Below are 13,364 nucleotides of genomic sequence, written 5' to 3'. Positions count from 1 at the left end.
CCTTTGTCCTTTGGGTTAGCTTTGTGCTAACTCCCTCTTCTTTGCAGGTGAGGGGTTTGGTCGAGGCCGTGGGTGCCCTTTCTGCCCTCAAGACTCAGGTGGGGGCGCTTTCTGCTGGTTTGGATGTGGAGATGTCCAAGTCTACCCTTGCCTTGAGTGAGTTGGCTTCAGAGAGGGTGCGGCGCGAGGCCATGGAGGCTGAGCTTTCCCGCGTTTCGGCGGAGCTTGCGGCCGCGGAGACCAGGGCTCGACTTGCTGAGGAGCGCCAGAAGGACGAGATTGCGAGGACCCGTCGAGTTGAGGAGGACTAGGTGGTGGCCAACCTTGATAGGGAGCATGCCCGCGCGGAGGCTGCTTCCCTCAAGGTGGAGTTGGCGGCAACGGGTGACGGCCCGATGCTTGCTCCTCGTGCTCGTCCTCCTCCGGATCGTCGTCCCAAGGTGGTTTCGCTTTTGCTTGCCTAGGCCACCGAGATTCGGGAGACGATGACTTGCTTGAGGAGTGTTCCCCAGCCGGATCTTCCTCCGTGTCGCACGGTGGATGAGGCGAGCAGGGTGCTTACTTCCCATGTAGAGCTCATTGAGCCTACAGTGAAGAAGTGCCTCCTGAGTACGGGTGCCCGACTTGTTTCATTGGCGGTTGCGGCAGTCCTGGACGGCGGTGCCGGGATGAGCGGGCTTGAGGGTGAGATCTCTCACGGGGCGAAGAAGTTTCTGATGGACCAGGGTGCTCCTCTTCGCGCTCAGGGTCGACGCTTCGTGCATTGCCTTGAGCCCACTCTTCAGGAGGGTGACGGTGAGGTGTGAGCATCGTCGCCCTCGGAGGTGGTGATATACCTCAGCTGCTTACTTATGCGATGTTGCATATCTCCACTTAACTTAGCCTCATGGCTAGCATGCTTAGGCTCTTAGTTGTACAGGTTGTAAGACAGCTTTTTTGTTGTGTTTCATGCTTCACTATGTAGTCAACATTATCGGAAATGTTAACTTAGCTCAGCATGTATTTCTCATGTTTCACCATGTAGTCGACATTATCGGAAATGTTAACTTGGCTCAACATGTGTTTCTTGGAGTACTATATTTCCTTCTTGTGAAGTACTATATTTCCTTAGTTTATACAGCCCGCGATCGTTCGCTATGATTGCACTTTTGTGTCATCAATTCCTATCGCCGTTGGGATACGACTCGGCTTCGGTGCCTTGGGCCATGGTTACGAGCCACGGGTCCTAGTACCCTTGTGAGGGTCGCTATCGATATGCCGGTAGTGATCCGGACATTTCGACCTGCCGTTCGTGAAATTTCATGCGGAATTTTCCCTCTTCGGACTTCACGAAGCTATGCTTTCTTGCGATTATTATGGAGCCTTAACCCGGTTACTATCATGCAGGCCTGTGCGCGACGTCTCGCATACGTGTAGCATGGTTCTCCGAGGTAAGTAAGCTCATGCATAACTCGCTTATTTACAGTTCTCCTTAAATGCGTTTTAAGGAGCTTCCGGCCCTCGGGGGACTTGGTTCTACTTGGCGGATGGCCTCGAGGCACGCTAGGATCCACCAAGGAACAAGTCGCTAGTAGCGACCTATGTCCATGGACATTTTTTAGAGGATGCTTGGGCCAACGGAGGCCTTTTCGTGTTCCTCGGTGAGCGGCACAGGGGCAGCGGCTCTTTTACGACGATGAGTCGTGTGAGTGTCTCGTGTCACTCTTAATTTTTCCTCAAGGACTTGCTTTATTGATCCTTGCTTTCTCGTCTTAAGGTACGGCCCGATGGGCACTTACAAGCCTTATGTAGACGTGGCCTTGTTGGCGCTTATGATCCCTCGAAGTTTTGTAGGGAAGAGGCCAGTTGGGCACTGATGATCTCCTTTCGGGAGCGGCAAGGATTGCCCTTGAAGATTCTACTTAGGCGTAGAAACGCTGGAGCTTGTCGCCGTTCCAGGCATGCACAAGATTTTGCCCTTTCATATTCTCGAGGTGGTATGCACCATTTTCCAATACTGCGACGATGCGGTATGGTCTTTCCCATTTAGGGTCGAGTTTGCGATGGAGCTTTGGGTCGCGTTCTTTTTCAGCATGAGATCTCCTTGGGAGAAGGCTTGTTCCCGCACTCTTGTGTTGTAGAAGCGTGCGGCGCTTTGCTCGTAGACGGCGTGCCTCATGAGGGCTTTGTCACGAGCTTCTTCCACAAGATCGGTAGCTGTCTTGTGATGCTATTCATTTTCGATGAAGGCAATTGGGGTGGCTTCTTGGATCCTTTCGACCCGAGGTGAGCGGAATTCAACCTCGGCGGGAAGAACTGCTTCGGCTCCATACACCAAAGAGAATGGTGTTCGGCCCGTGGAATGGCTTACGGAGGTGCATATGCCCCAAACGACGCTAGCGAGTTCATCTCCCCATGCTCCGCTTGCTTTGCTAACCATGTGCTCTACCTTCGACGGAGTCCTTGGAGAATTAGTCCAATTGCCCTTTCGCATGCGCCGTTGCTCTTGGGGTAAGCTACGGATGCGAAGTGCAGCTTGTTCTCAAGGCATTCGCGGAATTTGATGAATTCCGCACAATCGAACTGTTTGCCATTGTCCACGGTTAGCTCTCGCGGGACGCCATATTGCCATATCGCCTGTGACGTGATCTTGCCGAGCGACGCTGCTTCTATCCATTTGGAGAAGTAATCAATTGTCACCACGAGGTATTTGCAGCCCCCGTTGCATGCGGGGAAAGGCCCGAGAAGGTCCATTCCCCAACGTGCAAATGGCCATGTTATCGAGATATTCTTCAGGGAAGTCACGGACGCATGGATTGACTTAGCCATTTTCTGGCAAGCTTCGCATTTCCGCAATATGTTGATTGCGTCTTGCACCATGGTGGGCCAATAGAATCCCTGACGTAAGGCTTTTGCCGCGTTGGCTCTTGGCGCAAGATGGTGGCCGCATATTCCTGAATGGACTTCCAGAAGGAGCTCGGCTCCCCAGTCAGGAGTTATGCACTTAAGCAATGCGGTCGCTCGTTTCTTGTATAGGATGCCGTCGAGGAGTACGTACATCTTGGCTTTTGCGAGCAGAGTTTTGGCGCTCGGGCCTTCTGCTTCTTCGTCCACTTCGCCTTTCAAGGCGCGGATAATCGGTGTCATCCAAGAGGGTGGAGCGTCGATGATCATGCTGGTTTTTGAAGCTTCGTCAAGGGCGTCGGCGTCTTCCTTTATGGATGTGGCGCGAATTACTTCGAAGAATGCACCGGGTGGCAGCGGTTCTTTGGAACTGGCCGTTCGGGCTAACCTGTCGGCCAGGTGATTTTCTCCTCGCGGAATGCGTCGCGCCTCCATACCCAGAAAATACCGTTCCATCTTGCGAACTTCTTCGATATATTTTTTCATCTTTTCATCAAGGCATTGATATGACTTTTCCATTTGGTTTATCACCAGTTGGGAGTCTTCTTGGATGAGAAGGCGTTGGACTCCCATGGCCTTGGCCAGTCGAAGCCTGAGAAGTAGCGCTTCATATTCCGTCATATTGTTGGTGGCGTTGAAGTCAAGATGGGCGGCATACTCCAAGATTTTGCCTTTGGGGCTGATGAGTATGACTCCGGCCCCGGCACCGTTGAGCCGCTTGGATGCGATTTCTTCGGGCGGGGTTAGTGGAGCATGCCACTCGGACACAAAGTCAGCCAGGACTTGGATTTTATGGCCGTTCTCGTCGTGAGTTCTAGCGAGAAAGGGGCCAATTCCGTTGTCCATTTGGTGATTCTTCCGGTGGCTTCCTTCTTGCCGAAGACTTCCTTGAGTGGGAAGGTAGTTGGCACCATGATGGTGTGGCCCATGAAGTAATGACGGAGTTTTTGAGAGGCCATGAGGAGGGCGTATGCGATCTTCTCGATCTTGGTGTATCGACCCTTTGCTGCTCCCAAGGCTTTGCTCACGTAATATACCGGGCGTTGTGACCCATCTTTCTCCTTCACGAGTGCTGCGCTTACGGCGAAAAGGGTCGCGGCAAGGTATAGGAGCAAAAGCTTCCCCTGCTTTGGGCTCGTGAGAAGCGGAGGGGTTGACAAATACGTCTTGAGCTCTTCGAAGGTCCTTTGAGCTTCGTCGGTCCACTCAAAGTTGTCGAGGCTTCTCAAGGCTTTCAAAAAAGGAAGACCCTTCTCGGCTGACCGGGCGACGAATCGTCACAAGGCCGCCATTCTTCCCGCTAGGCGTTGCACATCTTTGACGGAGCGAGGAGGTTCAATCTCCATGATGGCCCGGATTTTCTCCGGGTTGGCCTCGATCCCTCGTTGAGAGACGTGGAAGCCCAAGAGTTTCCCTCCTCGAACTCCGAATGCGCACTTCTCCGGATTGAGCTTTATGCCGTACTTGTGGAGGTTGTCGAAGGTTTCTTGCAGGTCCTGTGGATGGGTCTTCGCAATTTGATTTTTGATGACGGCGTCATCAACGTAGACTTCGGCGTTTCTCCCCAATTGTTCCTTGAGGATGAGGCTGCCGAGGCGTTGGAAAGTTGCGCCGGCGTTCCTCAAACCAAAAGGCATTCTGCGGTAGCAGAAGGTGCCGATGGGAGTGATGAAGCTGGTATTTTCCTCGTCTTCCTTGGCCATGTGAACTTGGTGATACCATGAATAGGCGTCCAAGAAGCTCAACCTTTCGCATCCTGCCGTGGAGTCGACCAGTTGGTCGATTCGGGGGAGCGGGTAGTCGTCCTTGGGGCACGCTTTGTTCAAGTCGGTGAAGTCGACACACATTCGCCACTTGCCGTTGGCTTTCTTTACCAAGACTGGATTGTCTAACCACTCGGGGTGCCAAACTTCTCGAATGAGACCGGCGTTGGAGAGTTTGGCGATTTCTTGCTTGATGACTTTGCTTCGCTCGGTGGAGAGTTTTCGAAGCTTCTGCTTTACGGGAGCTTTGTTGGGTCTCACGGCGAGGCGATGTTCCATGACGTCGCGCGAGACTCCTCCCATGTCGGAAGGTGACCAAGCGAAGAGGTCAGAATTCTTCCGAAGCAGGTCGACGAGTTCCTCCTCGAGTTTACTCAGGAGGTCGGCTCCGATCTTCACCGTGCGCATGGCGTCATCTTGGGAGACGTGTACTTCCTTGAATTCTCCTTCGGGGAGGGGCTTAGGGATGTAGTGCTCCTGGGGATTGGTTTTGGATGCTCTCGCGTTGGAAAGCATGTTAATACTCTTGGATGATTCTCCCTTTTTGGCGCACTTGGTCTCGTGGCGGTAGAGTGTCTTTCTATCGGAAGATTGCTCGCGACGGATCGTTACCACGCCCTTCGGGCCTAGGATCTTCATGCACAAGAAGTTGTGGTGGATGGCAGCGCAAAGTCGGTTTAGCATCGTCCTCTCGAGGATGGCGTTAAAGGAGGCCTCCATGTCCACCACGTCGAACCGTAGAAGCTCGGTTCGATGATTTGTGGCGTCTCCGAAGGTCGTGAGGAGCTCAATTTGTCCGAGCGGCTGAATGGACTTCCCCGGCACAAAACCGGTGAGGGGATAAAAGGATGGCTGCAGTGAACCGTTTTTGTATCCCCCTTGTGGTTTCATTAGCTTCTTTAATGTGCTCAAATATAGGATGTCGGCGGAGCTTCCGCCATCCACAAGAATCTTCTTGAGATCACAATTGGCGACGATCGTCGTCACAAAGAGGGCGTCGTCATGTGGGAAGCGTATCCCCTTGGTGTCTTCTTCGGTGAAGGCAATTGGCACGCTCGCCCACTTGGGTGGTGGTGTCGGGGTGAAGGTTCCCACGACATTGACTTCGCGAGCATACTCCTTGCGTTGTTGCTTTGATCCCCGTCCCGTGACAGAGACCCCAAGCATCACTCCGACGTGATGTGCGGGTTCCTGGAACAGGAGGTTATCCTCCTTGGGTGCTGGGTCAGCGACAAGGATGTTGGCGGGGCGTGGAACCTCGGCTGTCTTCTCATCCTTGCGCCGGGATTGCATTCGTGCCTGGAACTCTTCGCGAGCCGCGATGAGAATGTTGCACTCTTCGGTGATGTGGCTTGCCGAGTTGGGATGAGGCATCTCCCAGTTCCTCCCTTAGCGGGGCGAGGTGGCTTCTTGGGCTGCCACGTCTTTTGGGATGGTGCTTGTCCTTCGACCGCGAAGATCTTCCGGGCTTGGTCGCCGGAGGCCTTTTTCTCCCACCTCCTCTTCTTCTTGGAAGACGAAGTAGGCGCAGGAGTTTTGTCGGACAAGGGAGCTCCTTCGGGAGCGATGCGTGGCTCGTCTTTTTTTGGCGATGTCCCCGTCTTCTCCCCGGGTGTATTCTTGCAAGATTCGATAGAGCTCCTCGGTCGTCTTCGGCGGGTTACGACTTAGGGTACCGATTCACTTCTCCTTGGAGAAGACCTTGCATGCATGCGTCGATCACGGTGGTTGACAGCGGGTTGGCGATTTGGCTTCGCACCTTGGCAAAGCGATGGAAGAAGCTTCGGAGGGATTCCCCCGACTTTTGTTTTACGACGTATAGCTCGTGAGCCTGCACGGGTTCTTTGAAATTTCCTTGAAAGTTGGCGATGAAGACCGCTTGGAGGCGCTCCCATGAGTGCAGGGAGTTCTTCCGCAGGTTATAAAACCAAGTTTGCGCCAGTCCGGTGAGTGTGAGCGGAAAGAGGTTGCACATCTCGACGGAACCTCCCCCGGCGGCCTGTATGGCGGTGGAGTAGCCATCCAAGAATTGAAAAGGATTCGACTCCCCGTCGTACGGCCATATTGTGGGTGGCTTGAACCTTGGTGGAAAAGGCGCGTCTTGGATCTCCCGCGTCAGCGGGTTGCAAGTCGGCCGATTCTTTTGGTTCCTTCAGTGGCGAGGTCTTCCCTCGTCGCTTTCGTCGCTGAAGGGGTCGCTTGGAGAATGATCTCGGAGTTTTCTTGGAGGGTCGGAGCATCAACGGGAATTCCTTTCGCCGCCGGCACGGGCTCTGGATTCCGCCAGTTGCTCGTTTCCATGCACGTTGGGGTCTCGTTCCCCGCGAGACGCAGCCTGAGGTGGTACCTAGTGGCCTCCTTGTTCGACCCCGACGGGGGGAGCAAGGGGTGCTTGCGGGGCACTCGCAAAGCGAGGTTGATGTTGAGTGTGTGCGACTTGGAGAGCGCCTTGCGGCGGAAGCCCCCAATAAGGATGATACCAAGGAGCTCCTTGGGTGATCGCGGCGAGCGCCAGTGGAGGTAATCCCGGATTGGAGGGGTCGTAGGCCGGGACTCCTTGGTTTTCTGGCGCGGATCCTCCTGACACCACATGGTTTCCTCTTGTAGGTTCCGAGGGCAGGGTTACCACCGGTTGTAGGGAAGGTGGCGCGAAGCCCATCGAGCGAGGCATGCCGAGTTCCGTATCCCCTGCGGGGGCGGCAACCGTAGGCAGCTCGCCGATCCTTGCCACTACGTTGGTGAGTGTCGAGGGACCGCCTATGACAGTTTCGATCACCTTGGTTCTTTCTGGGACGGCCGATAGCGGAGGGGCGATCGTGACTTCCGTCGTCGCGACCATGCTTGCGGCGACGTCCGGATTGGTGAGGATTCCTTTTTCCTCGGGAGCCCCTGAGGCACTTGCTTTCTTCGTTTGCAACTGTGTAGACTTCGCGGCAAGTTGGGGACCCGATGAAGTAGGCTTTGTCGGGGCCATTAAATCTTCAATTGCGGCGAGGGTTCCCCACTATCGGCGCCACTGTTGTTGTTCTCGACAACAATTAGAGTAAGGGGTGCCAATGCTCGATGGCACAAGTGCGAGTATAAAAGTAGAGTGTGTACGCCGGCCTTACAGCGAAGGTCGTCGTACACTTGGGTAAGTTGACACGTCGATATTTTTTGAATAGGTTCAGTCGACCCTGCGGGTGCAACTTAATCCTATGTTAGGAAAAGCTTCGAGGGGGTTGTTAGTCAAGGGCTTGGGCCGAGCGGATCTTCTCAAGACACCTTTTGGCGAGAGGTTCGTCGGGGCCGTCTCGTGCTTGGACCGAACGCGTCTTTCCAAGTATCGAGGTTAGGATACCCTCGGAAGTCTAACCCAACCCTTTCTCCTTCGATCCCGAGCCGACCAAGGCTAAATCGGAGCCTCGAAACTAGAGTCCCCTAGAAGGCTTCCTCGAGGCCGATTGACTTTCAGTCAAGAGCGGCGCGCGAGAGCGGACCTTAGAGGGAGCACTCTAGCCCTCTCCCCTTGAGTTTATTCAAGTGAGAGTGAACGGTACATGCCCCCATGGGGGGTTATTTATAGCCTAGGGGTCCATGACAAAATACCATGGCTACCTTTGAGGGAGAGAGAAAGGTGGGGGCAAAATGGTAAAAGTAGCTCATTTGATCCATAGCTTTTGTGTGCACCATGTGAGAAAAGTGGAGTTTGGTTCATGGTCTACCATGGACTAAGGGCCCCCTCCTCACACCTTTCTTGCCTCCTACTCTAGCTCATTTGACCCTTTGACCATGTCATGAGAGGCTTGACTTGTTGACTTGTCTTCCTTTGCCACGTAGGATTGACCGTGCCACGTGGGCATCTTGACTCATGCTTGGAAAATGTTGACTTAGTCGTCGCCACGTAGGATTTAGGGCCCGGCCCATATAAGGGTTTTATTTTACTACAACATATGATAACATGTGAAAGTGCACCTTTTGCACCGACAAAGTTGTGTTTCTTGGCTTTGTTGTTTCAGATCAAGGTGTGGAGAGGTAGATGAGGAGAAGATCAAAGCCATTCGTGAGTGGCTACCTCCATAAAATATAAGCCAAGTGCGAAGCTTTCTTGGCCTTGCTGGTTTCTACCGTCGTTTTGTGAAGGACTTCAGCACCATTGCTGCCCCCATGAACGAACTAACAAAGAAAGAAGTTCCTTTCAAGTGGGGAAATACACAAGAGAAGGCCTTCCAAGAGTTGAAAGATAAGTTGACATCCGCACCATTGCTTGCACTAACCAACTTTGGTAAGACTTTTGAAATTGAATGTGATGCAAGTGGTGTAGGTATTGGAGGAGTACTAATGCAAGAAGGTAGGCCTATTGCATATTTTAGTGAGAAACTAAGTGGTCCAACTTTGAATTATTCAGTTTATGACAAAAAATTGTATGCACTTGTGAGATCTTTGGAAACATGGCAACACTATTTGTGGCCTAAAGAATTTGTGATACATTTTGACCATGAATCTTTGAAGCATCTGAGGGGTCAACTAAAACTGAACCATAGACATGCAAAATGGAGTGAATTTATAGAATCTTTTCCTTATATTGTCATGTACAAAAGAAAGGGAAGGATAATATTGTTACTGATGCTTTGTCTAGACGTCATATTTTACTTTCCCAACTTGATACAAAAATTCTTGGATTGAAAGCATAAAGGAATTATATGCTAATGATACTTCCTTTGCTGAACCATATTCTAAATGCAATGAGGGAAAGGGATGGGAAAAGTTCCATGTGCAAGATGGTTTCTTGTTTCGGGCTAATAAATTGTGCATTCCAGATCGCTCTGTTCGTTTACTACTCTTGCAGGAAGCCCATGCCGGAGGACTCATGGGACATTTTGGTGCCAAGAAAACTGAAAGTGTGCTACTTGATCATTTCTTTTGGCCAAGGTTGAGGCGTGATGTTGAGCGTTACGTGCAACGTTGTGAAATCTGCCGCAAAGCTAAGTCCCGTTTGAACCCTCGTGGACTTTATACTCCTTTATCTATTCCTAGTGCACCTTGGGAATATATTTCTATGGACTTCGTTCTAGGATTACCACGCACTAAGCGGGGTAGTGATTCCGTTTTCGTGGTCGTTGATAGGTTTGGCAAGATGGCACATTTTATTCCATGTCATAAGACCGACATGCTTCACACATCACTGATTTGTTTTTCAGGGAAGTTGTGTGTCACCAAGTTCTTGAGCTACTTTTGGAAGACATTGTGGGCAAAGCTTGGAACGAAGCTTCTCTTTTCAACAACATGTCACCCGCAAATGGATGGACAAACTGAAGTCGTGAACCGTACGTTGTCCATGATGCTCAGAGCTGTTCTAAAGAAGAATTTGAAGATGTGGGAAGAGTATCTACCTCGCATGGAATTTGCATACAACAGGGCGGTACATTCGACCATTAAATTTTGTCCTTTTGAGATTGTATACGGTTTCAAACCTGACTGCTCCCATAGACCTTTTGCCTTTGCCTTTACAGGAAAGAACCAATCTTGATGCTAGTAAACGTGCTAAATTTGTGAAGAAAATTCACGAGAAGGCTAAGGAACACATTGAAAAGATGACCGAGCAGTACGCAAGACGAGCAAACAAAGAAAGAAAGAAGATCTTGTTTGAAAAGGGTGATTTGGTGTGGGCACACCTGCGGAAGGACCGTTTTCCAGAACAGCGCAAATGCAAATTGCAACCCCGTGGAGACGGCCCATTCCAAGTTCTTGAGAAGATTAATGACAATGCCTACAAGTTTGATCTTCCGATGGAGTATGGTGTTAGTCCAAGTTTCAATGTCTCCGACCTCTCTCCTTACTTCGGATCATCAGAGTCGAGGTCGACTCCTTTTCAAGAGGGGGAGGATGATGAGGACATCCCAGCCATCGACACTACACCAACAATCAATGGACCTATCACACAAAGTCGTGCCAAACTGATAAGCGATCAGGTGAACGCTAACTTAAGTTTATCTCACAACTTTAGTGATATGGCTATTCTTTCATCTCCATTGTTGTTGGTCGAACTCAGGTACACTACTGAGGAAATCCGTCAACCTATGAGCTCTTGAAGAAACCAAGTGAAGAAACAAGTTAGAGGTGTTTCCAATGCACTCAACATTTTTTCTCTGCCTTTCGGCTGTGCTACCACCCACCTGGAGAAGAGACATGACGAGAGGGGTATACCAAGAGAAGCTAAATCAAATTTGCTTTCCAACCTTGGCAGGTTAAAGCTAGTTACCCCAGCTGCTTGCAGCAAGTTATCCCCTCCCGATTCGATCCTACGACGTGAAGATCGGGCCACCCTCGGGCATCAACTCCTTCAAACGGGTTGTGCCTATCAGCAATTTATTGTGCACTCGGCTTATAAGCATATACGCCGAGTTTGCCAAGTGCTAGCATATAAGCCAAGTGCAATTTATCTCGCACTCGGCTTATAAGCTTATAAGCCGAGTGCCGGCTTCAGCACTCGGCGTATAAGCCGCCACGTGGTCCTGCCGTACGCCAAGTGCCATGTATATATGCCGAGTGGATGGTGACCGATGAGTTTGCACTCGGCAAAATAATGTTTAAGAATAGCCAATTTTTTTTAATAATACCTAAAACTTGTCGCATGAGTAATAACTATTTCTAAGTCGACTACGAAATAGGCACTTCCTATTTTTTTAATATAATCGACGTTGGTTATTCTTTTTGAGTAATTAGTGTTGTCGTGTTGGTTTATTTTCATCTCGAGTTTTGCGAATAGTTGACTCTTATTTAATTACCCACTTTAGTCGAAAATTTGTCACTTGCAAAATATGTCTACATGGCAAGACAACAAGGCAGAAAGCATGTGTGGAATTCTGCGTGGCAAAAAAGGCCCGGTTCATGAGACCTCAAATCCCAGCAATCAGTTTTGAGCAGAAAATCTTAATTCTCACATTGCCCAAAGATGTTGAATTGACCAAAATCGAAGGAAGAGGGGGGGGGGGGGGGCTAATTATACTCGGGCAGTGGGTCGCCTCCCGAGTGCCGGATCGGAGCCATTGGCTGCCTATATCATTGTGCGATCTTTTGTCATGTACATCGTGATGCCCACGATTACTAGAATTGCGTTTTCGGCAAGATCTCTCGATGAGACCGGCATATCGGTTGCCATTGGATGCTACTTGCGCTTCGTCTTGGGCGAAGGTCCATGATGATACATGTGATGTCTAGAGATCGATGGAAGTAGATCTGTCTCGGTGCATGCGTGCAACTTAGAGCAAGTACAATAGGATAATGCAGACATGTTGTATGACTTTAAATATTAGTATATTTTTGCTGAGTCGAAGGGGAGAGAGGTGGATAGAAGAGGCGGGTGGTTCACTAACATCCAGCTGCACAACAGGCTCGTAGGCACCCTGTGAGAGGCAGCGGAATGATCACTAATAGTAGGCTGCAATACAGGCTCATAGACTCCCTGTAAGAATGAAATGCACCGAGTATTAATGAAGTGACACATCTTTAGGGAAACTTCAATAGTCCATTACTATAGATGTTACGAAGAGGGAAGAGAGTGAAACATCTTGTGCCGTTACCCTGACTTTCTGGACTAGTACTCCCTCCGTGTCATATTAAGTGATGAAATATTACGTGTATCTGGACGTTTTATAGGTATAGATACATTCATATATTTGAGCAAATTTGAGACACTTAATATGAGACAGACGGAGTAGTTTATTGCTGCATGCATATTAACTAGTGTTGATTCATTGTGGACTTCAACATTGTAGAAGAGTTATTTTCTACTCCCTCCGTCCCAAATTAAGTGACTTTCTATTACATGTCTGTAAACGCTTTTTACACATAGATACATTTATATTTGGACAAATTTGAGTCATTTAATATGGAACGGAGGGAGTATATATTACACGAGAGAGGATGAGCAACTGGCCACAAGCCGATCGGGTAAGTACCACAGGTCCAACAATGATTCTGGTCGCTACTTTCTTCTTGGTAGTAAAAGTGAAGTACTGGTTTCTGGGCGGAGAAAAGGTTTCAACCTCCGTATTCTTTTCCTCTCCACGTCATCCAAACTGCTGCCATGCCACACTATAGTAACGCCTAATTAAGTGCACTATTAGAGATGCCCTTACAGTTAAATAGTAATGCATGTTGGCTATTTAACTGGTTATAGATGACATGACAAAGTTATATCGACTAGTTGGCTATATTGTCCTTACTTGGCATGGATGGATGATGGATCTCCTGTTCTACTGCACGACCTTTACGACCTTTTTTCCTTTCTTCCCCAGAAGCAAATAACTTGTTATACAATTAATCTATATTTATATTTAGCGGCAAAATTAAGTTAGGGTCTGTTTCAGGATCCGTCGACTTTCATTTCTACGGCCTTTAATCCTCACCATGAAGCGAAAGTCCTTATCTCCAATCAGGTAACCAAAGATAGCTGCCTTCCTGGATGGAAGCTTTACTGTAGTTTGACGCCAACCCAGTTATGGCAATGGCTTTGATCGAGCCGGTTGATGTATCGTGCTTGAGTGCTTCTCCAGTTCTCCTCACCATACATCAATCTCTCTCGTACCCAATTCCTTACGGTTCCATCGACGGGCAGCAAGGCGCAGAGGAAGGGACAACACAGAAGGAAGCCGGCCGGGCAGGAAGGCGACGGGGCAACGGTGTATGTTTGGTCTGGGTGGCTCGCTGTGAGCGTAACGAGTGTCCGTCCCTGAT

Source organism: Brachypodium distachyon, chromosome 5, assembly GCF_000005505.3.
Source record: "Brachypodium distachyon strain Bd21 chromosome 5, Brachypodium_distachyon_v3.0, whole genome shotgun sequence".
Taxonomy (NCBI): Eukaryota; Viridiplantae; Streptophyta; class Magnoliopsida; order Poales; family Poaceae; genus Brachypodium; species Brachypodium distachyon.
This window is presented reverse-complemented; position numbering follows the sequence as displayed.